We start from the raw sequence: 25,217 nt of genomic DNA, 5'->3' as shown, positions 1-25,217 counted from the left end.
TGATGCATGTTGGGAAGAAAATGTGTCTTTGCATGTATGTGTGTGCATGAGAACAAGCAACGCAATCACTAGACAAGAACAACAGTCTTGGTCGATGATGGGTTTTTTTTCACATTCAACTGCCAGAGTAAAAGTCAAGGGATCATCAAAGTCACTAGGCTTCATCCTCTGGGGACCATGAATGTCTGTACCTCTAGCGCCACCATGAGGCTGACATTTGTGGTTTTGAGTGAAATATCTCGACAGCCATTGGATGATTTGTCATAAAATTAGCTTCAGATGTTCATGTTTGCCTCAAGATGAATTGTAATAATGATTGTAATTGGTGATTCCTTAAAGTCCCCCTCCACTCAAACATGTCTTTTACTTCTTGTTTTTCTTCTGTTTTCACATTAATCTGCTGAGATTGGAAAGTTTGTCTGTTCTCATTGAAAATCAGATTTTTAGGGGTGGGTGACAAGCATGATTTGTGACATCACAAATAGTTCGGAACCAGTTGTGGTCCAATATTCAACTTACACAAGCGTGATGTGGAAACTTGAAGCCTCCAGTGCACATACACTGAAGATGGTCATTACAGTGAAGTAGGAGACATCTTGTGTCCAGCAGTTAAACTTCTGAGATGAAATATATTTGCATTTTCATAAATTCTGGCATTTTTAATAAAGGAGGAGGAGTAGATACCATTTTAAAGATTTTAAAGTAGTAATTATACTTTTTTGTGGAAAAACTATATCAGACACACATTATTGTTCCAAGCAGAGTATTTTTGCGTGTCTATATACAGGTCTGGAGGGGATCTTTAAGTTTTCAATTATTGTCATCATCAGGTCACATTTCTATCTAATACTTTTGTTTTTGACCAAATCGCACAACTAATGACATTCCCATCAGCCTCAGCTATACTTTGTGTTAAGTGCTAATTAGCAAATGTTAGCGCGTCAACATGCTAAACTAAAATTAAGATGGTTAACATGGTAAACATTATACCTACCTGATAAACATAAGCATGTTAGCACGCTGATGTTAGCATGTAGCTCAAAGCATAACTGTGCCTAAGTAAAGCCTTACCTATGCCCAGACACTATAAGGTGATCATTTTTGTCAGTGAGGGATAAAGGAAGGAAAGAAATAGGTGTGTGTCCATTAACCTTAGCAGCGGAGTCATCCTCTGTCCACAGTTTTCACCACAATAGCAGGATTAGATCATGAGTTTGCAAACATCAGGACCTTTTGTTCTTGAAGAGGATATGAGTCATTAGATTTGTTGACCTATCAAACATCCCCAGCATTTAATGACTTTAATGGCTTTCTATGCCCACGCTAAAACGACCTTTTTTAATTTCAGCATAAAGAAAACAATACAACTGTACTTGTGGATCATGTTTTCATTTTCTTGTATTATATGGGGAAACATTAACACAACTAATTAGCTGGAAAGGTCTTATTATTAGATGTTTAGACACAGAACAAGATGTGCAAATAATGAGGATGTCGTTTCCAGTCACCGCCTGTGAAATTACCCCCAGCTTTCAAGGCCACACCCATGCTGTGTGTGCACTGCTCAGGATTTGGGATTAGTTGAAGGAAATGCTGTCATCGATCAGCTTGTCTGGGGTTACACACACACAGACCAATAGGAAAGCACCTTAACCCATCTTTTTTTTTTTTTTTTTTTACTGAATTAGCAAATAAATGCTTTTTTAAAATCCTAATTCATCTTTTTATATCAGTGTTTTGTCCTGAGATTATAATTGACTGGGTTTCATCATTGTTTTTACCACTACATCACATGATTATATTGTTAACCCTGGGTCCTTGTACTTGTGGAAACTCATTAGAATACAGATTGAACTTTTCATGAAGTTTTATTTTTTGTCAACTCCACTGGGGCATAGAGAAGATTGAGGTATTTTAATCAGCTTTGATGTCAGAAAGAAAACAGGACATTTACACTTGGGAAATAGAACGAGATGGAAATGGAATGAAATCAAAGATGCTCGCACTTTTTATAACCAGAGTGAATCACCACCGGACAATCTCTGTTAGCTATGTGGGACTTTTCGGGTGTTTTATCAGCAGACCTACTTAAGCAAAACGGCTCCAACATTTGCCAGCTGCTGATTGAAAATGTCACAGACTGCCTCCTTAAAGACAGGCCTGGATCCCAGATGAACATCGCTCAAAGGAAATATTTTCTCTTAGACCTTTTTAATTTTGACTAATAAGGATTTGTCAGGTTGAGCTAAGCGACTCGCTCATGACTAAGCATTGTGTCTGTCTGAGAGATGAAGAGACTTTGCAGTTTGTTGGCTATGGGTCAAATCCCTCAGAGATTTTCACTCAGCTGCTAACATACTGCACTCCATGTGCTCCAATATGTGAGTTAGGGCTGGGAATTCCTTATTCGTACTCCTCACAGCTGCTGTAGTAAAATGACAGTGTGTCCTTATTTATCTTAGCCTTCAGGCTAAATTAATGAATTCCATTGATTTGTTGCAGTGAAATAACACTGTGCCCTCAGTTACAGTAACTCACTTTCCAGCTTAATTAATGAAAGACATTGATTACACAGTGATAAACTGGATGTATCTGCAGTGTTAGACTTCTTGTTACAGGCCTTGATATGAGCATTACTTTCCTCCTCCAGCTTATGGCATTCATAGTCATCACATTTAATTGCCAAACAACTTATTATTATTATTAACACAATGAGTCATGTTGCACTTGAGGAGTTTAAAGAGCTTCACCGTGCAGAATGATGTATGTGCAGAGTTTGAAACATGTACTTAAGAGCATGTTTAGTGACATCACAACTAGTTTAGAAGCCAATCCTGGTCCAGTATGAAACTTATTACACATATGATGTTGAACCTTGAAGCCTCCAGTGCACATACACTGAGAATGGACTTTACAGTGAAGTAGAATACATCCTGTGTCCAGCAGTGAAACTTTTGGAGCTAAAACTATTTAAAGATCCCCTCCAGACATGCACTAGGACATTTAAAAATAGTTTGCTCAGAACAATGATCTGTGTCTGATATGGTTTTTCCAAAAAAAAACACTTTAAAATACTGAAAGTGACATCTACTCTTTCTCCCTCATTAAAAATTCCAGAGACTATGAATATGTAAATATATTTCATTTCAGAAGTTTAACTGCTAGACACAAGACGTCTCCTACTTCACTGTTAAGTCCATTTTCAGTGTTTGTGCACCGCAGGCTTCAAGTTTCCACATCACAATATTGAACCAGGATTGGCTTCCAAACTAGTTGTGATGTCACTAATCATGCTCGTAGGCCCAACACTTAAACTCAGATTTTCATCGAGCTCAAAGAAACTTTGCACCTTCAGCAGATGAACGTGAAAATAGTCTTCCAGTGTCAAACTCTGCACATACATCATTCTGCACAGTGAAGCTCAAACATTCAACTGAAGGAACAAGAAGAAAACACATTTTGAGTGGAGAGGACTTTAAATATTCATAAATTGTGGAGTTTTCAATGAGCTGAGTATATTTATATGCCTTAAAGAATGCGTGGAGGGGATCTTTAAGTAGCTTACTTGACAGGGTGGCCACAGACTGGTTGTAGCCAGAGGGCGAAGTGTGGGTAAACCCAACCTCATCTCAGTTATTCCATCGTGGGCCTGTGAGGTGCCTGATGAATGGAAAAATCCACATCAGTGATTGATGTGGAATTAAATTGTTTTGCTAACATAAAGCCAGATCACATTTAGAAAAGAGAACAGTTTGAATTACAGGTGAAAAGACTAGAAAAATCAACATTTTGTGTCTCAACTGATCATAAGTGAATCAATTGCTCCTTCTTCACTTCCTCCGTGTTTCTCTGCATCCTGTATTTCTCCCTCGCTGCCTCCCTCTCTGGAAATATAAAAAGCTCTCATTGTAACAATCTGACATTGCATTCAGCAGTACTCTAGCTGTTTAAATTATAGATGAACAATGTTGTGTTATTTCCTGTGGGAATACATAATGAATGGAGTTTACATTCAAGCTAACCTAACCATCAAGCAACATTAGATCAGCTAGCTAGCTAACTGGATGGTTTAAAAAAGTAACATTTCAGCATCACTTGAGGGCTCATTATTAGCTTCTTAATGTCACTTTGCTGTATTTTGTTTGACGTAATGTAATATGTTGACCTCTTAACTATAATTCTTTTCTATGCCCGATGAGAGCCACAGTGTTTATGGCTGCTAGCTTCACCGCAGAGGGTTTGCTTATCATCTTTAGTCCTGCATAGCATGAGTGAATAGTAGGTAGATGGTTGCTTCCTGTTCAGGGGACACTATAAATGGAGCAGAAAACCCACTCTGCTGGAATGCATAAGAGAAACTGTTTTGTACTGCTGTGTAAATGCAAATGTCTTCAGAATTTGAGAGGTGGGTAAACTGTGTTTATGCACATTTACCCACTACTACAGCCCTGGGAGTAGCATGGGGTCTTGATGTTAGTGTTGCACTACATGGATTTAGTGACTGGGGGGGACAATATCAGTCAGTCACTGTTATAATAATTTTTGAGGGTGAATTTATGAGAATGTTTTAGATGACTTAACATGTATTACTCTTTCTTTTCTACTTAAATTTCCCTACATATGGAGATCTATTCCCAGGCCACTTGAAACGTGGTTTAGGCCTGCCCTCTTAGGCTAAGCATCGAGAGGAGAGGAGAGGATATCAGACAGCAAAAAGGAGAGTGAGGAAGTGGAAACAAGTGCAGAAGGAGGCAAGAAGAGGCTTTATGTACGCAGCGAACATTCTTCACCAGTGACTGTGGGAGCCAGTGACACATGAAATATGAGAGACAGCAGCACCCTCCACTATTTATAGCACTGTAGGAGAGAAAGAGAAAGATAGAGAAAGCGGCCACATCACATACACTCCAGGGCAGAGCTGGCATCATTTTTTCATTCGCTAAAGAGGAATTGCGCCCAATTTTAAAAATGCACATATGTCAAGGCAATGGCATCGGACAGGCCAGTCCGTATTCATGCACATTTCCCTTCCATAGTGAGAAACTGGATAAATCAGGCTCTGCATCCATTGGCCATCAGGTTTCTTTTTATCTACACAGAGCTAAACAGATGCTCGGGGGAAGCGCTGGTTGTGGCTTTGTGTTGTTGCTTTGTGACGATTCAAACCCATCTGTAGCTCAGCATTGTTTAGCTCAAACTGCTAAAAATGTATCAGCGCTGCTGGGAACGCAACAGCATGTCCTCCTCTGCTGAAGACAATGATGAAAGGCAGCCAAGAAAAGCCACGTGAAAGTGGGCACACAGCTTAAAGAACAATTTCAGCTATGTTATATGATGTTGAGATGATGCTTTGGCCTGTGAATAAGAATAAAAATCAACTGGAAGCGGTAATTTGGTTCTCTTGTAGTACAGCCTGATAAGCACTAGAAATAACCACTGCTAATGCTAAATTAATGGGGGTTATAAGGGCAACTGTGACTATGAATAGATGGATGGAATATTTGGGAAACACTCATCATTGACATCATCTGCTTTGTTGTGTTTGTTGTAAGATGATTTAGATTGATGTGACCCAGAATTGCATAACATGGCAGTGCGGTCAGGCCAAGCAGGCCAGTTATTTATATCCAGAACATCAGATAGAAATAACCAGAATTGGAGGAAGACTTTGATTTACAATGCTTGATAAAGGAATAGCCTTGCCTGCCACTTTTACTATACAAAACCCATTAAGAAACCAATATTCTTATCTCTAAGAAATAGTCCTGGCATGACACATGCAAAATGTGTCTTTCTTCTTCGTTTTTCTAAGGCATAAAAAGCACATTTCTTTAGTTTAACAGTTTAAAAATGCTGAAGAAGCAGAGCTGATAGTTGCGAGTAGTTTTGAGCAGGTCTTTCCTTCTTGACATTTCAGTGATTCTCACAGTGTCATAACTTGATTCAAGCTGTTCAAATTACAGTTGTCTATGCTGTTTGATGCTGCTGTTCTCATGCTTGGACTTGAGCTTTAGCCATGGTCTGAAGCAAACGCCGAGGGCGGTTGCACCTCTTTGATGCTGCCTTCCATAAGCGATTTCTTCAGTGATGTCATTTCTTCTGAGAAAAGCCCTTCAAAGTCAGGCTGATGTATTATGCATGGCGCTACAGTAGCTAACCAGTGTGCTAGTAGTGCTCTAGGGTTGTAATGGTGATGCTCGCAGTGCTGAGAATAGCAATGGGAAGCCTTTGTACTGTAGACTTTTTCTGAGGCTGAATATATCTCTGGTCAACTTTTTTTCTCCCTCAATGTATGCTCGACTTAAGTTATGTATTAATGCAATACTATCATTGTGCAAACACAGTACAGACATATTAGTGCACTGAGCTTACATTGGGGGAGTATACTCTGAGCGCTAAAGCACACTGTAAAAAATCTCATTTTCAAATCCTTTTCAACCTAAAACAATTTGGGGTTTTTTTGAGTGTTTTTAATATTGATGAACACTATTTTTACTGCTTTGGACAGCTGTGAATCAGTCACCATTAAAAATTTTCCATTGAATTGGAATCTCAAGGTTTGAGATTTTATGGAAGGCTGGAGGAGCCATGTGTGCAGTTTTAATTGTTTTGTTTACTTTTGCACAAAAGAAGCTTCTTTCCTTGAGATGGCAAAAATGATTTTGTGATCTCAAAATAACATCATTTTTATTCATCATTTTATTTTCTCCCTGTAATCACAATATAATTATTCTGCAATCAAAACAGAATAATTTGACACTTTATGTCGGTATCACAAATACCAAGTCAAGACTGTTTTCAATCTGAAAAATGTTTGATTTGAAAAAAAAAACAACTGAAAAACAAGAAGCTAAAAATAATTATCACCCTTGTCTTTTGTTAATTTTGACATAAAAATGCAATTAAGGGATTTCGTCTTCAGGCTAAAGAAACATTTTTAAGGAAGTGATATTTTGCTCTTTTTTTGGCCGCATTTTCCAATTATCTTGAAGTGAAACCTCAAGCAGTACATCACTATCCACATGCTGATGTGACTGAACCTGCAGTGAGCAGGATGGCTTAAACTGAACAATACAGTATACTCTTTATATACCGTTAAGGCAGACAGGGTAACTAATTGTGGTGGAAAATGAAGCCCTTAATCATCTTTTTCTTACTTCACACAGTGTCTGTTCCTCAAACTGATGTTGTCCCATTTTCTAATTGTTGTTGCGAGACAGAAAATTCTCTTCTCCATTGACTCTTGACATTGCCTATACATCAAACCACTAAAGACACATGCTAAAATTGTTTTCAATTAATGTTCTGTTTGCCACTACCAGTAGCATGGCTCTAGGGATGGTAATGTTGCTCGGTCTGCTGGGGATCCACCACTGTTGTCCAGACTGCAATATCTCAACAAATATTGGATGACATTTTATAGTTTCCCTAGAGGAAGAATCCTAAAGACTTTGATTCTCTGTCTTTTCATCTAGTATCACCATGAAGTTGACATTTTTGGTTTAGTTTCAAATATGTTAAACTATTGGGGGTTCAAGCTTCAGTGAATGGATTGATTGCAATGAAATTTGGTACAGGGACTTTGGTGATCCCCTGACTTTTTCCTTTGTGCCACCAGCAGGTTTAAGTTTTCAATTATTCAGTGAAATATTTCTACATCTGATGAATAGATCGATACATGCGGTACAGACATTCGTGTTTCCCAGAGGATGAATCTTAATGACTTTGATGACATGTCCCAACAACAGTTGGATGGATTGCCATTAAAATTGGTACAGACTCTCATATTCCCCACAGGATAAGCTTTGATCGTTCCCTGACTCCTCATCGGGTCAAAATTTCAGGTATTTTGGTCATAAACTTTAGTTAATAAACATTGGTTTATAACCAAATATGTCCAAAATGATTGGTATGACACATGACAAATGGGTTTTTTGGGCTAATTAACGACATAAGAAGTTCAATTCTGAGTAAATGTTTCACATATGCAGCACTTTGCTAAACAAGTGGGTTATGAAGGGGATAAAAACACAAGGTCAGCAGCAGCAACAGTGGTCGGCTTCTTATACTGTGATCAGACAGGACAGTTCAGAGGGTGTAAGGAGCATAAGATCATTCTTGTTGCTATGCAACACAAATCTATAATTTTGCAACTTTCTAATTAGCTAGCCTGATGTATCAAATAGGTTAAAGTGTGACAAAGAAAAATTGAGAGGATAAATATAGTGGGGAGGATGTGTGTATGTCATTAGAATGCATACAGATATTAATAACCTGTTGTCAGTCTGATGTTAATGTAAACTCTCTGGATTTAAGCTCTAATAAAATGCTCAAAACACTACAGTCTGACCAACACAGTTAAATGTCTCAGTCTGTAACTTGCATTCCTGAATCATCTTGTTCACGAACAGCTTCGTCACTGTGTCTAACATTTTCTGTCATCAAGTGGTGTGAATTCCTTTGTGGGTGGAAGAGGGCAGTGTGAGTTTTAATTTGTCTTTGCACAGTATTTATCACCGCTGTTGTAACCTCTGTAATTATATCATGTGGTGAAGCTGCTCGCGAATGCAGCTCACCCAGAGGATCTGTGGAAGATATGTATAATTCATGATGTTGATCGTATTTTTAGCTGCTCTGGCTTGTTGTTTGGAGACGTTAAACAAGGGCTACTTTGTAATGAAGATGAGGATCTACTCCTTGAGTGAACAGTTTGTTTTCCTCCTCTTTTAACTTTTGTCCGCTGCCCACTGGGAAGGTATGCTGAAAGAGGTGGAGCCTTGGGTTTTTCTTTTTTTTTTTTTTCCTCAGGTTCCCCCTTCTATATTTTCAAAGGTAAAAAAAAATCAACATCAGTGCCAGAGTTATCCTTTTTTAATTGATATTTTTCTTTCAAACTACAGTAAAGCAGGTCTGCACTGAGCTCTACAGCGGTTTCAAAGCAGTGCCATTACCCTACATGAAAAATTTAATGTCTTAAGCTCTGAATTGCCCGCATTTCCCTGTTCGTTAGAGTGGCATAATTTATATGGGAAACCTAGGAGTGCGTTCTTTCATTTCAAATTGAAGATGACTGGTTACATGATGTTTGAGTCATGAGAAGCGTGTCTTTATGAGCACTAATCAGACTCACAGTCTGCTCGGTACATGCAAAGCGATTTTCTTTGTTGTTGTAGACTGTGGGCTTCTGAAAGGTGGATACTGGGCTGATATGTGTGTGTGTGTGTGTGTGTTTCTCAATTTGATTCCAGCTTTTTATCAAGCACAGTGCAGGGCCTGCAGTGTGTGGAGGTCAGTTGTGTTGTCCACATAGTCCGAATTTCTCTCTCTTTCTCTCTCACCTTCATTGGCCTGAGGTTATCCCAAGCAGCTACCCTGTTGATGTTCCATCTCCTAGCCAGCAGGGGTCTCCCATGGCAATGCAGCACTCACAGCCAATCACAGTGAAGCTCCCTGGCCACTGTCTATGACTAGTTTCTAGATAGCATATAGCAGGACCTGTGTGTTTTGTGATGACAATCCACAAACTAAGACTTAATTTTTGTGTTTCACATCTAAAACCCTTAAAAAAGCACGTCTGGTCCTGAACTGTTCACTCAGACAGGAGGTTGAGGGAATGCATGCTGGTCTGTCCTGGCTGAAGATGGATGGAGGGGAGGCTGCTGTATAGATTTTTAACCTTCCTCTAGGGAATACATATGTGTTCTAAAACAGCCAAATTGTCTTTTCTCAAGAAAAAACATTCACTAGGAATAAGCATGATTACAAACCTAGACGAGAATTGACAATGGATAAGGTATACGTTACCAGTCAAAAATTTGGACACACCTTCACATTCACTTGAATGAGAAAGTCTGTCTAAAATTTTGACTGGTACTATCTGTATGTGAAGTCAAAAGGTCAAACTAAATGTAACAAAAAGTAACAAATAAAATGAGTCATTAAATATGCATTTCAATTAACAGTAAATGTAGGCTATCAGTGACGAGTACATTTTCATGCTTCAAAAACCCAAGTTGCTCCTGCAGAAAATAGACCCACAACGTTCCAAATCATCCCAAACATGTTGAATGGGTTTTAGTTTACAGCTCTGCAGGCCAGTCATGTTCTTCTACACCTAACTGAGAAACCATTACTTTATTGTCCACATACTTTTGGCCATGTGTTGTATACATTCAATTACAAATTGACCCTGCTGATAGAATTGCTCTTGTGAGCTCTTTTCATTTGTGTCTGTCAGCGCTGGATGATGTGCATTATCCTTAACTGTTCTGTAATGAGATGTGTCATTCAGTTAAATGCACACAGTCCAGTCCGGGAGTGATAATTAGATAAATTGTGGGCGGTTTTCTACTACAGTGACAGTTATACAACCTTGTGTGACTCAAGTGCCCGTTATGTGTGATACATGGTTGTGCTTGTGAGGCTCAGTGAATAAAGCTATATAGCGTAAGAGGTAATGGTGTTAGAAAATGAGTTTACATGCAGGCCTCCTCAATACTTTTGGATTTGAATCATAAAAACATAAAATAAGTCATTCAAAGTTTTCTACAATGACCTTGAAAATCTTTCCTAAAATATAATTCTCAGATTCATCAATATGCCACAGCTCTCTGAGGATAAACCTGGAGATTGAGAATTGCATTGGTACAACAGCAGTCTGAAAATGATTTCCTCAGTATATCTTCACTTGACAAGATCATGAGTAAAAGATGAGGCCTGTATGATCTTAATGTTTGACCGGCTTTACGTCTTAAGTCAGAATATGCAGAGTTTGTAGTCAAATGATAATTTGAATGCTACAAAATACAAGAGTAATAAGCCACTTGAATTTGATTTGTGATCATGGAAACCCTTCTTAACAAAAGTATGTCCTCACACGTACAGTAAAACAGCAGTGTGTGTATGTGTGTGTGTGTGTGTGTGAGTGAAATAGAATGGGAGATTAAGGGAAATGTGGAGGAAAAGCAAGAGAGGGAATTGACTAGGGGATTTATATCTGCTTTATTTCCATGTATAGGAAATGAGTAAACAAATAAAATTGTTCAGGTGGACAGAAAAGATCTCATGAGGCTTATAAATACACAAACTTCCTTCACAGGAAACAAAGTAAAATACAAGATGACACATATTGAGACTGGATAACACAAACCATAATGACAACAAGACTCTCTCTCACACACACACACACATATTCATGTTTGCTGAATAGTTTCATCAGGGCGTCTAAAAAAAAAGGTGTAACATGTTCACATATGAGAGGATGAAGGATGTCAGTTGCCTTTCACTCAATCTGTATCTTTTGGACATAATTGCACTTAACGGGTTATTCATACATTCAAGTCTGAATGAGTGATTGGACACTGCAGTTAATTGCAGATTACTTGTTCTCTATGGTAATCAGCACAAGGGTTATTTTTTCTTCGGAGGTATTGGTGACAGACATCCCCCTGATTCTCGTGTCTTTGTAGCTGTGTGTACCCACTAGATCTTAAAAATGCTTAACTGTCTTGGTGTTTTCAAACTTGTGTTGTTCAGTTTGGTTCAATCGGACTCTGGTTTGTTTTCCCCCTAGGTACAATTCGTTTGGGCAGATCTTAACAATCATACTCGGTCGGTTCTTGAGCAGTTGTAGTGGGCACGTGATCCATAGATGATCGTACCTCAATCTGACCCAACTACAAGGTGTACTTGTAAATAGCCATAGCCAGGAACGCTTTGCATCCTGGGATGCGGATGAGTGAAATCAACAGTTGCTAGCAGCTAGCCAGAGAATGAATCGAGGTTTGACCTGGACTAGCGTAACAAAGTCTTCTTGATATTTGGGCAGATAGCTGTTCTTCAGGACCTTCTTCCTGTGTTTAACATCCGTGTGCTGATCACGGGAACTGTTAAGGAAGCAATGTTGCAGTGATCTATATAGATAATTACACAAGATTAATTGGCAATCATGTCCCCCCTTCCCCTTATGTTTTACTTTTTGAAAACCTTTTTTTCATGCATATTGTAATTAATTTCCTGGTGTCTTTTTCTCATGTTTCCCATAGATGACCAAAGGTCAAAGTAAGTTGTTTTTTGTTTGTTGTTAGGGTTAGGGTTAGCGTTAGCATTAGCGTTAGCGTTAGGTTTAGGGTTAGGGGTAGGGCTTAGGGCTTAAAACTTGCATTAATTTTTTTTTTCACAACATAGACATATGGTATAACCTTATGAAGCTAATATTGCAATGGTTTTTTTCACTAAAACTTTGCAGATGAGACCAGTGAGACTGAACTGGTCAAGTTGTGAGCTACAAAAACACAGAGTGACCCCTTTCACATTGAGGCGGTTTACTGGAAATGGTCCATTTGTTCTTTATTAATGTCATGCACTGTGTCTGATAATGGAGACATTCCTGATAACTTTGGAAGCAGTAATAAAAAATATTGTACGGTAAACCTGCATACATGTTAACAATCACACAGGCCTTCAATAAGTGAATCAACTATTCAGGTGACTGAGGTGATCATGTTAATTCAACATTTAACCTTATATTTTTATTTCCTTCCATAGCTGAGATGGAAGCAGTAGACCTTGTTGAGAGCAAAATGTAACTACAATAAAAGAGACATGCAGGAAGTGGTTTAACAGGTGCGCCATCAAAACATTTTACACTACCACACACAGATCACTGATGAAGGCTTGCGCTGTTGTGACAAGATGTTTCCTGATTGCATTTGAGTCAGTCCCCAACAGACTGACTCAGTGTGATGAGGTGAGGCTTCATTGGCTGTAATGACACAGTCACTATTACAGAGCAACATATGGTGTGTGCGTGCTTGTGTGTGTACGCTCATATTTCAGTTTATTGACAGTTCCCCGCTGAAAAAGGTGATAATGAGAGAGGTTAAAGTGTGGCGAGTGTGTTTGTATGTAGAGAGGGTAACCGTGTATGGTGTATTTATATGTGTGTGTACATATGTCTGCTGTATATACAGTATGTATAAGTTGAATCATACTGTATGTGATACTAATCAGAAATAGCCTTTACTATTTGAGGGCTGTCAGAAGATGTTTAAAACATGTTGCCTGTTACATGGGTTTTGTTGGTGGAATCAGTGAGGTATCATAGATGTTAGTTGGATTCACATGGCCAGAGTGTGTGTGTGTGTGTGTGTGTGTGTGTGTGTGTGTGTGTGTGTGTGTGTGTGTGTGTGTGTGTGTGTGTGTGTGGGCAGGTAGAGACAGAGAGAGAGCAGGCTTTGCCAGCCTCTGGAGAGGTGTGCACCCTAGCGCGTTCACTGGCATCACTAATTAAAACAGCCGACTCAGATCACAGAGAAACACTGCTAATTGAATTCCACTGTTGGATGTTTATTTTAGCCTGTGTGAAGTTTAAATTTAGAGCTAATAAACCGGCGTCTTCAACTGCATAACTGTGGAATCATAAAACTGTTTAACAAGGTGCAGCTTCCCTGCAAGTCATACAGTCCAGCCAAATCATTTGTGAGTGGGTGTGTGAAACGCACACAGCTCTAATGGCTTGCTATAAGGTAGGACAGTAAATCTTGTTTTGCATGTCATTAAAGATCTACTACTCCTTTTTGCTCTGTTCTATTTTGTGGTAGAGAGATCTGATGGCATGATTTAAAAAAAAAAAACCTTAAAAGGGGTTTGCTATGAAAAGACTTACTATTTATACACTTACTGAATCTTTTAGCTGATTTCTTTCTTTGTACAATTGTGTTGTCAGTTGAAAGCCACTGAAATCACAGCTAATCTCATTCTACAGTCACTGCTTTGGTCTAACTGGAGTTGTTAGCATCTTGGTGCTCTCCAAAAGCTGTGATGTTGTCTTAGCTCTGCTCATAGTATGAAGTGTTTTCCTTTAGATTTTTATTGTTTTCCCTTTGGTGCTCCTCCACAGCAACCAGAAAGGATGTTCCATTCACATATCCCAGAGATCCTGCATCTTTCTCTTTTGGCAAATCATGCTATTGCCTGTGTCTTGATTTTAAAGTCCCTCTCCACTCAAAACTGTGTTTTGCTTATTACTTCATTTGAATGTTTGAGCTTCATTGTGCAGAATGATTTATGTGCAGAGACACTAGAAGGCTGTTTTCACATTCATCCACTGAAGTTTCTCACTTTAAATCTGAGTTAACACGTGTACCTACGACATGATTTGTGACATCAAAACGTTTGATGTGAAAATGTGAAACTTACTGAGAATTGACTTTTCAGTGAAGTAGGAGACGTCTTAACACCAATATTCAAACTGCTATACAAATATATTATTAGATATTCATATCTTCTGGATTTTTCAATGATGGATAGGGAGTAGATGTAATTCTATGAATTTTAATGAGGTAAATGAACTTTTTTGTGGAATATCCATCTCAGACACTAATTATTATTCAAAACAGAGTATTTCTATGTCTTAAAACATGTCTGGAGGGGATCTTTAAATAGGTTTGCTAAATCCCTGAGATTCACTGTTAATCCTGCTTCTTCCTTATGCTAACCATTCTCTTGTAATTATTAATGTGACTGTTATTAATTGGGAGGCTGGCAGTGAGCACAACTTCACAGTAGAATATTGTTAATTTCCTGAGAAAGTTAATATCAGAAGATGCTGTAGGCACATGCACCACTCCACCTAAGACCCGAGTACTAAAGGCCTGCTAGCAATGTATTTTTCCCCACATCCCTCCATATGAATTTTTGGGGGAAGGAACAATAAACTGATGATTTTGCAATTTGAGCAGTGGGATCAAATGAGTAGATTCTGTCCTGAGTGTGGCACCAGGGAACCTCCTCAGCAAACTAACATGGATATGCTCAGCAAATTTCTTAGCAATCTGCCCATTAGATTATGAGATACAGTATCTTGTGTACAATGTTGCCATTTTGGGGTCAGGGGTCACAACAGGAACGCTCTTGGGAGATCCAAAACATAAATGGTTTGTCCACTGAGGATTGTTAAGTGTGCTCAGTAACTTTACTCAAGTTTTTACCTGACTCAAGACAAAAGTTTAGGTGTTATTAGGGATCCTCCTCTGGGAATCATGAATACAGAGAAATTTTTACTCCACATAGGCTTCAGTTTGCTCCTTTTTTGCACATTTTAAGCACATCGTAATCCACATTCCTTCTGATTATCAGATGTTTTGTTCTTTTGTCTCTGGCAGATAAAACACAAGGAAGGAAAAACTGTTTCCTGAGGTTGAAGTCCACCTTTCAATGTTATGAAAAACAACAATATTTAAGGTGTAGAATTAGTGCATTCAAACAAGTTTTGTTACACTATGGTACTCTAGGATTTCTGGACTGGTAATACCAGCCACATTCATAGTCAAATGTTTGGTATTATCACAATACTAACAATGCCCGTTCTTGTGCTGATGATATGATAAATACAGTGCTGCCTTTTGATATTGTGTCTAGCCTAATGATATAAGAAACTTTGTGTCGCTATTTTAGTTCAGCAGTTTTTCATGGGTGTAGCTTGGTTGCTACCTCTGTAGGCAAATATACCCATTATTAATCCTGACCCCAAAAATGTGACTGTTCGACTGTTTCTTCGAAAGACAGAAACAGCCATCAATGAGCACAACACCAGACCTGTTTGAATTGCTGAACAAACGTGACATTGTTGAGCAGTGATTCTGAGGTCTGGAACCAGGCTAATCAATGTTGGCTTTCTCTGCGGTGCGGATTGTGGTGCCGTTGGCACTGAGGAAACTGTCCCTGCCACGTGCCCCAATCACAGAAATATCGTTTGCATCCGTCCAAGTGTAGCTGCAATTCTATGTGATATTCTTCTCTAAACTGTGTGCAGTTTGGTTCTTCACTTTGGTTTTACAGTTCTCTGTTATGTGCTAATAATGTGGTTGTTACCAAGTCTAATCAGCCACATTAGCAGTAATGTTTTGTTCTGTTAAACCTTAAAGACCATCATTAAGCTTCTGTCATCCCTCAGCACCTTAAACTGAAATTATACCTTCCGCATCCACGAGGATGTGAGGGTCCATGTGATATAAATTTCGTCATCAGAGGGTGTACCTTTAGGCTCTGTGTAGACATCTGCATACCTCCAATTTGTTTGTGCAGTCACAACATACCATCCATACGTCCTCCTATAGATGCTGATCTACTGTGCATGTCCGGAACACGTCCTCCAAGTGGACTCCAGAAAGTAGTATAAACAGAACTACTACACGTCCATGGTGTCTGCAGGTATCCATTTACACGTCCTCTTGGGAGTATATTCAGGCCTTTAGTCCTACCACAAAACCTACTGTAAGACGACTATTTAAAGCTTCTTTTGTTAGTTGCAAATGTACAATGGCAAGCAGTCACTCTACAGTATTTTACAAGGTATATGTTAATGATAGAAAACAAAACCCTGGCCAATGTGAGCGTGACTCTGCTGGGAAAGAGAAAGAATATCAAAGTAAAATACCCTCTGTGTTATTATTGAGCTTATTCGTTGCCCTTGGAACTTGCACTATAGATATTTTGATTACATAATCAGCAGTACCTTTTATCACATGCAAACAAACAGTGAACATCATTAGCATGTGCACCCAAAATAGATATAGCCGCTTGAAATGAAAACGCAATCATTCAGAGTCAATTGAATTGTGATCCATATTCAGTGAGCCAGACATCCAAGCAGTAAAACAAAAACACAGCAGCAGCTCTCTGAAGTGGTTGGGGAAGTGTTTTCCCTGTAGTGTTACTGTCTTTGTGCTTTGATGCTTTTAATAATACATTCTATTAAATAATAGATATTTATTGTGGCCAGTCGCCTCTTAATTGCCTGTCATCAAAGCTGCTGTCTTTAAGTAACATTCAGAGGGATGAACTCTATTTCAGTACAATAGATTTATGATTCTGTGTGTATCAGTGAATGTGCTTACTATAAATGTCCATTAGCAGCTGGACTTTTACCATGCATAAATTTGGTTGATGGGTAATAAACCCTTAATGATGCTCATAATGCCATCTGCCATTGTCTGGCTTTGACAGTTTTGTAGTAAAAAAAGAAGTCTGTCGATATCATTCAATCTAACGACCTTGCATATGGTCCACCCACACAGGTGATTACTTATTTTGGCTCATTAGACTTGTTGTCAGGATTGTGTTGTGTATATTGACTGCATTTAAGTGACATCTCCCTCACTTTCAAATTGCACCTTTATCATTCTTATTGGTACATGGAGTCCAGTTACCTCACACTCATGGCCGTGTTAACCTCCTATTGGGATGCAGGTTTGTTATTGGGCCCCTACTGACCCCCACTACACATGATAGTACTCCAGAGCTGAAATGATTAGATGATTAATTGATTAGTCAACTGACAGAAAATGAATTGGCTACAATTTTATAATTAATAATTTCGTAATTGTTTACATCATTTTTTAAGCAAAAAAGGCCCAAAAATTCACTGGTACCAGCTTCTCAAATGTGAACATTTGATAATTTTCCAGGATAGTAAACTCAACATCTTTTGGGTTTTGACTGTTTGTCAGACAAAACAAGTCATTTGAAGATGGAGGATGGACCTGTCATCATTCATAATGTACTTCAGTGGTTTAAATTTCAAACAAATTTGCAATTAATTAAACTATGTAGCCCCAAATAATATGGAGTAAACCAGAGGCTTTTGGGTCCCTGGGGGTCTGGGCCTCTTGGCAGTTGCCCACTTTGCCCATTTGGTAATCCAGCCTTGCTCATATCATAGCACCTCTAACCTTTAATCTGAGCAGAGATCTAATCAGCAGTAATTGAAAACACCTGTTAGAGTGTGTAGGGCCTTTAAATGCAAAATGTCAAAACAATGAAATGAAAGATGCTAAAATGCTCCTAACAGACTGCAGAGTTGAGTTATTATTCTACGTGAGTTTGTCTCTACAAGCGACCTCTTTCACATTTCACCTGATCATTTGATCCAGTGTTAACATGAAATATTGATTGGTGCAGCTTTAAGAATGTCACACTTGCTGGATTTGGGAAAAAAAAACAGTGCCAGTGAATGTAATCCCACCAGCAATTATATTTCCTCCAAAAGGAATTTTGCAAAGCAAATTAGTAGTAAATACATTTTATGAGATGGAGTTGCTGTTTGATAGGACAACTTTTATTCTGTTAATGAAGCAGATGGTTCCTGGCATCAGCAGTTAGTAGACATAAAAATCTGTTTAACTTAATGTAACTTAATTTCATCATCTAAAAGGCTACCATTATACGCTTGATAAGAGTTCTTTGCACTGACTGTTGTTCCTGACTGTTATGTTCAGCAGTCAATGCAGAACACAGATCAGAGGATTTACATGCCAACTTCAAATCCCAATACCCCATGTTTAATTTAGCTTGGCTAATTCACTCTGCTTTTTCAGAAAACAAGGTTGAAAGAAAATCATGCATGCATCACAGAACTCTTAAGGGTAACACCGCAAACAGAAAAAAAAAAAAAAAATTAAAGACGTATCTCCACTGTGGACTCTGGGTCTCAATAAATACACAATGAGACACAGACAGCACTAATTACATTGTTAATGTGAGTGTTAAAGTGTTGTTAATTTGAAAGGCGAGTTGTGGGCACAGGGTCTAGACAAAGGGACAGATGACTGGTGAAGCCAAAACAAAATACTGCAGCAAGTTTTAATGAGGCAACAAGGGACTGCCCGTCAAACACATAACAAACACTCACATCCCAGAAGGGACACACACACACACAAATATACACACACACAAACATTCTCCAGTGCTCTATGTACACACATGTATACAGGAATACAGTCATGCATGCAAGTAAACACACAAACATCCATAACTTCCATAAAATAACATTTCCAGCTGATTTGCTGCTGCTCTGTGATGAGTTCCATCTTCACCAAAACATGCCTGTCTCAGACCTGACTAATGAGCTTAAAGGGTCAAAAGATTAAGCTTGATATTCCTCATGTCAGCCATGTCAATCATAGCGTGATGAGCTGCATTTACAACGTTACAGCAATATCAGAGATTACTGCTTTGAAATGCGGGTCTAAATACCCCTGCATTACGGCGCTGAAATATAGACCTAAAAATCCAAGATTATACTTCAGTGAAATAAAGCCTCTAGGCCTAATCCATATTCAAAGTCTTGTCTCTAGCTGGGCTGTGGGCCTCCATAACCTAGTTCTGACGGCTGTTATTGGGGAAAGCTGCTTTGTACTGGTCAGTTGTATGATGAGCGCTTGGACACGGTCTGTTGACTTGACCTATATTTGGCTGACTGCCCTATCTGCACAGTCAAAACCCGAGCTTCTCTCTTGTTTTGTTCTATAGGCAAATTGGGCCACTGGGCACCCTCCTCTGCTCTCTGATCCAGTTCTCTGATCATGTTCAAGCTTGAATGTAGAGTCATGTGAAATGTTTCATCCATACGGATCCTCGCCAACAAAGTATAGAGGGAATTCATGCAGAGTAAAGAATAAGAACTTCATTACATTAGTGTAGAGGAATTTGTAACACTGGTGCAGTAACAAACACAAAATAACGTGTTTGTACAGGATAAACTCAAATTATATATATACAAGAGTCCTCAGCCATGCTAGCAGCACTGTGAAGCTATAATTGAGCTAAGTGCTATCATCAGCATGCTATCATGCTCACATTGACAATGCTAACATGTTGTTGTTTAGCTGGTATTACCATGTTCACCATCTTGTGTTGCATGCTAACATTTGCTGGACAGGTTGACAATTATGTACAGAGTTAACATATAGTATAGAGACAGACGACCATTCACACTCACATTCACAGCTACGGGCAATTTAGAGTCACCTATCAACCTAACCTACATGTTCATGGTCTGTGGGAGGAAGCAGGAGAACCCAGTGAGAACCCATGCAGGCACGAGGAGAACACGCAAACTCCACACAGAAAAGGCCCAGCCGGCCAGTGGGTTTAAACCCAGAACCTTGTTGCTGTGAAACAACAGTGCTAACTAATGCCCCCCATCACCAAGGTTATTACAATTTATTCTGGATGGAACATGAATGTCTCCAGCAAATGTCATGGTAATATATCCAATAGCTGTCACTTAGATATTTCACTAAAAAACACATGTACACCTCAGTGTGGTGCAAGTGAGGACATCAGTATAGTTGCTGCATTGTCTGGGGACTATGAATGTCAAAATTTCAATCCATCCAATGGTTGTTGGGATATTTCATTCAGAACCAAAGTGGTGGACACACCGTTAGTGTGACTAAAAATAACTTCTAAATACAGTATCTTACTTGAGTTTTAAGGAGGCAAGGACTCTGTTTTGACCTTCCATCCGTACTAAATTGCCTTTCAGACCCCAAAAATGCAGCATTTGGAGAACTTGATCTTTTATCTAATGTTACCTACCCTGAGTTTACTTCCACTGAAGTTTAATCTCAGTCTGCAGGTTGTTTTCTTGCTCTATAACAGTGCTGCCTGCCAGAAGTGTTTGTCTAGTGAAAACAGCAATCTACACCGAACCATACAGAAAAACAGGAGTACAGCATGGTTTTGCAATCATGACTAAATAAACACATAACGTTGGTTAATGAATAAATGGATTTGACAGTAGCAATAATGGAATACGGTGTGCTGCAAACATCATACAGTAATGTGAGGGACAGTGATAAGGCATAGCTCTGCCCGTACACTTGTCATACTGTGAATATAGTCCACAGAAGGGAGCAGGCAGTAACACATGACAATCTAAGAATCTAAATGTCAGTACTTAAAAATACTTTTGGTTAAGGGCGATGTTGCTGTTGCCCCACTTTTTATATAACAGTTATGTGGCTGGTGGTAGAATGGCCGATCTCCTTTGTATTAACACTGCATGAGTCACGCATCTATGCAGTGTCTACAGTGGATGCTGGATCAAAGAAAACTCTGATTGTATTGAAGCAACTTGGAAAACTTCTCTCTTGAAATCAAAGATTTTTTTTTCCACAAGACACTAAAACAGTCACAAAGTCATCAGATTTGATTGACAGTGACCTAGGAGCATGAGTAATACCCACCACCGGTCATCAGATTTTGATTTAAATAGATGTTGATTGCTGCACGCAAGTTTGTAACATTACCTTTTTCCAACTGAGCCTCGCCCATTTCAAACCAGTGAGAGGAGCACAGAGAAAAATACAAAGACACTCACACTTGTGAAACAACCAAAATTGTTCTGACTTTGGCAGAAAATGCTGACTCCATCACTCAAAGTGAGAAACTGAGAAAGCTTTTCAGTGGCTTTAAAGCAAAACAATATATATAACTTTTAATGGAAGAAAGTACGCAATCTTTCTTTTTCAAATAAAAAGTTATAAAATCCCCCCCAGACACGTTTTAAGACTTGTGCTTAGCATAATAATTTGTTTCTGATATTGGTTTTGCACAAAAGAAGTTCAGTTAACTTCAAAATTCTTAAAATTATATCTACTCTTTCCCCCTTGATGAAAAATCCAGAATCTATAAATATGCAAATATTGTTCATTTCAGAAGTTTAACTGTTGGACACAAGATGTCTCCTACTTCACTCAAAGTCTATTCTCAGTGTTTGTGCTCTGGAGGCTTCATCTTTTCACGTCACATTTGTGTAGTTTACATTCTGGACTATGATTGGCTCCCAAACTAGTTGTGATGTCACAAATCATGCTCGTAGGTACACGCATTAAACTTTCCACCTTCAGCAGAATTTAAAAACAGCCTTCTAGTGTCAAACTCTGCACATACGTCATTCTGCACAGTGAAGCTCAAACATCCAAGTGAAGTAACAATAAGCAAAACACATTATTGAGTGGAGGGAACTTTAAATTTATTAGAAATAAAACACACACATGCTCAAATCAGTATACTCAGGGGTTTTGCTGCAGCCACAGCCTCACTTGGTTTGCTATGACCAGTAGCTTAATGATTAATGTTAGTTTATGTTAGCAAACGCCAGACACATATTGCTTAACATTTCAATTTGCTGACTTTATCACTCTTCTCTGCTTGTACTACTGTTCACTATGTTTTAGCCTTTCACAGATAAATATTTTAGTGGTTTTATCACTAAAATAAAACAAGATCTAAACTCACATGTCATCCTTAATCTCAGCCAACTCACCTATGATGTCTTTCAAGCAGCTGACACAAGAGAATATGAAGAAATTAAGTGAAATTCCATGTGCTTCTAACTTGTAATTACCACATATGGCCACAGAGGTCACCATTCAGTTAAAAGTTGCATGGTCTGCCTTTAAAGCTTAAAAACAAAAGCTTATGTTTAGGGTTAGCTTTTTCATGACTGACAAATTTCTCAGGCTACCACAGTCACCACGATGCATAATGAGAGGGATAGAGACAGATTCGGATGAGTAGAGGTGAGAATGAGAGTGATGCCACTGCGTGTGTTTTGACAACAGACAGAGCATAGAGGAGAGGCGAGGAGGAGCCGGAGGGATAGAGGCACAGAGGAAGGAAGTATAAGTGGGCAGTGAGGTAGATAAGAGAGGAAAGGGAGGGAGAGAAGGATGGAGGACACATGCCAGAGCATGATAATGCTGCTGTATGCAGTTGTGACCGCACAGCTGGAGAGTTAAAAACCCAGAAAAAATGGAAAGAGAAAAGAGGATGGCGTGAAGAATGTGAAGCATGTAGCGGTGTCACGAGGCCAGATAAGCAGGCGAGTGTTCATGAGGTGAGGTACACACTCAGAATGGGGAGGTGGGGGGTGGGGTAGGGTGGGGGTTTGCAAGGAGAGCTCAGGTGCACTGTAGCATTGCAAGTTTAAACCCAACCTGCAACCTTTCAGGTCATCCTCCTCCTGTCACCCTCCGCTGGATGCTGCCTAATAAAGCAGAAATGCGCTGAAAAGAAAATGCTGAAAATAGGTCAAGTGAAGAGAAGTGGGCAAGAGAGAGGGAAGGAGGGAAGAGAAAGTGTAGAGGCAGAGAGGCAGCACGAAGGAAGAGGAGGATGTAGCGGAGGAAAGGAGGAGAAAGGGGTGTAGCGTAAGTAGCAGGGTGGGTAGTGATGAAAAATTGAAGTTTTGAAACAGTGATGAGGGATATATAGGTAGAGAGGAAGAGGAACTCTCTCCAAAATGGAAGACAAGTAAAGCCAGGTCAGCCATATCAGCAGCCTTCAGTGACCAGAGATTGTTGCCTAGCAGCATGCAAGAATAGTTCTCCTCTCTTCTCTTCCTATCACCGTCCTCCTCCTCCTCCTCCTCTTGTATCACTCTTTTCCTCCTCACCTCGCCTCCCTCTCCGCGCTATCGTTCTCATTCCTCTTTTCCTTTCACCTATCCATCTCACTCCTCCTTTCCGCTCTCAACCCTCCACTCTTCTCCCAGGCTCCACTCCACCTCGACGCTACGCTGGTGCTGCCTCATGCCGACAGCCGGCCTTTTTATGTGCGTGTGTGTGTGTGTGGCAGATTCCTCATGACAAGCCTTTCATCAGTGTCTAAAGCTGGCTGATGTAGCCGTTACACCAGCTCTGTGCTGTATCAGGATTACATGGCACATGTGAAGCCCGTGTCCTCCTACGCTTGGTCAAATACAGGATGACGCATGGCATTGTGTGTGTGTATGTGTGTGTGTGTGTGAGTGTGCGTGTATGCCATTCTCTCTGATGCTCGCTAGTACTCTGATACTCGCTTTCTGATAGTAGGTTTGACTGAATTAAAATGTTAATATCGCATTTGATTTCTTCTGATGTGATGTTGTTATTTAATGGCATAAAATAAAATTTACTGCTACTAATATACTACTACCACTACTACTATCAGCACTGCAACTAGCACATCAAATGCTATCAGGTTGACAGTTTGCAGTTGTGACATCAAGAAGGATTTGAGCTTCCTTTGCCAGATTTCCAATGCTTTTTTAAAAATTATGCATAAAATCTGTGTCTCTGTGGTTAACACAAGCTTAAATATGTCATATTTAATTCTGTGGAGTAAAAAATCACACATTAATATCTCAGCTGTGAATTTTTAAGCTATCATCATATTAGTTTTATATTATTGTAATACAGATATGGTTCTTTATAGAGATTATAATGTTAAAATATGTGTATGTCATAAGTCTTTTTTCACTGCAGAACATATATTCTTTATCAAATGCCGAAGGAAAATTTCCATTGGACATCTGTCATGGGAGCGCTTAAAGGAAAAGGCTTATGATCTTGATTCTAGATTATTTTCTTATTGTCAATAATTGTTTATCCAAAGCCTGATATATCTTATTTCTCTGTGCCATTGTTGCCCAAATCTGGGTGACATGCAGATGGGTCTTTCAGAATGTAGAATATCCCCAGCGTTATCCTTTAAATTCTACCAAAAACTGGATTACTTAATTATTGCTACCACTTGCACAAGCTGAGTAGTAGCTTTGATTTTTTTTCTATTTCTACTACTAAAAGGATTACTGTCAGAAAATAAAGAGCTTTACTATGAAGTAAAATGCTGTTGTGTTGGCAGTACTTTATGTGCTGTATATTATTTTATACTGCCCCTGGTACAGATGACTGTAGCTGCACATTTGTGCCATAAAAGTACCTTTTGGCACATCTCATAAAGTGCACATCTGCTCTCAGGAGAGCTGGAAATGGCATTGTTGGTCCATTATCAATCAATATGCTCTGTAGTGCAATTATACATTCTTGTGTTGTCACAAACTTTCTGAGTGATACCACTTTACTACTACTTTGATGTTACCACTATTAACTCTGCTAGCAGTGCTGCTGCTATTGCTCGATGTACTGCTAACACTAGTAGTTTGGTTAATATTACCTCTGGGCGGTCTGCCAGCTCGCTTTCTCATGGCCTAGATTTCCTGCTCTAAAGATGTACTGGTGCACCTGTCCAGGCTGTGTCACTGCCCTCTGCCAAATGCATGCTGGGACAGACTCCAGCACTCAGTGACCCTGAACATGAATAAGTCAAAAAGAAAATAGAACATAATCCAATAGTTTAAGAATTATTATGTGATCAAAACACTTAACGGCTATTGCATTGTACATCTACAGGCTTGTATCGAAATATAAAAGAGTATTAACAAGCAGGTTTGTAAGTGACTGTATATTTTGTTATAACCCCACTATGTCAGTGCAATATGTGTGGTTTCTCATGTGCATCTCTCATCACCTCCGCCTTCACTCTAACGTTCATATCTGTGTGTGTGCAAGAGTGTAGGAGAGTGTGGGTGTGACAGTCACTCAACC

The 25,217-nt window shown here is 39.2% G+C and overlaps 1 protein-coding gene across 1 annotated transcript in view; it reads left to right on the top strand.

Moving 5' to 3' along the window:
• ctnnd2b (catenin (cadherin-associated protein), delta 2b) overlaps nt 1–25,217 on the top strand; it is a 178,340-nt gene that overhangs the window by 11,402 nt on the left and 141,721 nt on the right. The gene's annotated exons all lie outside the window — the stretch shown is intronic.

Source organism: Thunnus maccoyii, chromosome 12 (assembly GCF_910596095.1).
Source record: "Thunnus maccoyii chromosome 12, fThuMac1.1, whole genome shotgun sequence".
Classification (NCBI taxonomy): domain Eukaryota; kingdom Metazoa; phylum Chordata; class Actinopteri; order Scombriformes; family Scombridae; genus Thunnus; species Thunnus maccoyii.
This window is presented reverse-complemented; position numbering and strand designations above follow the sequence as displayed.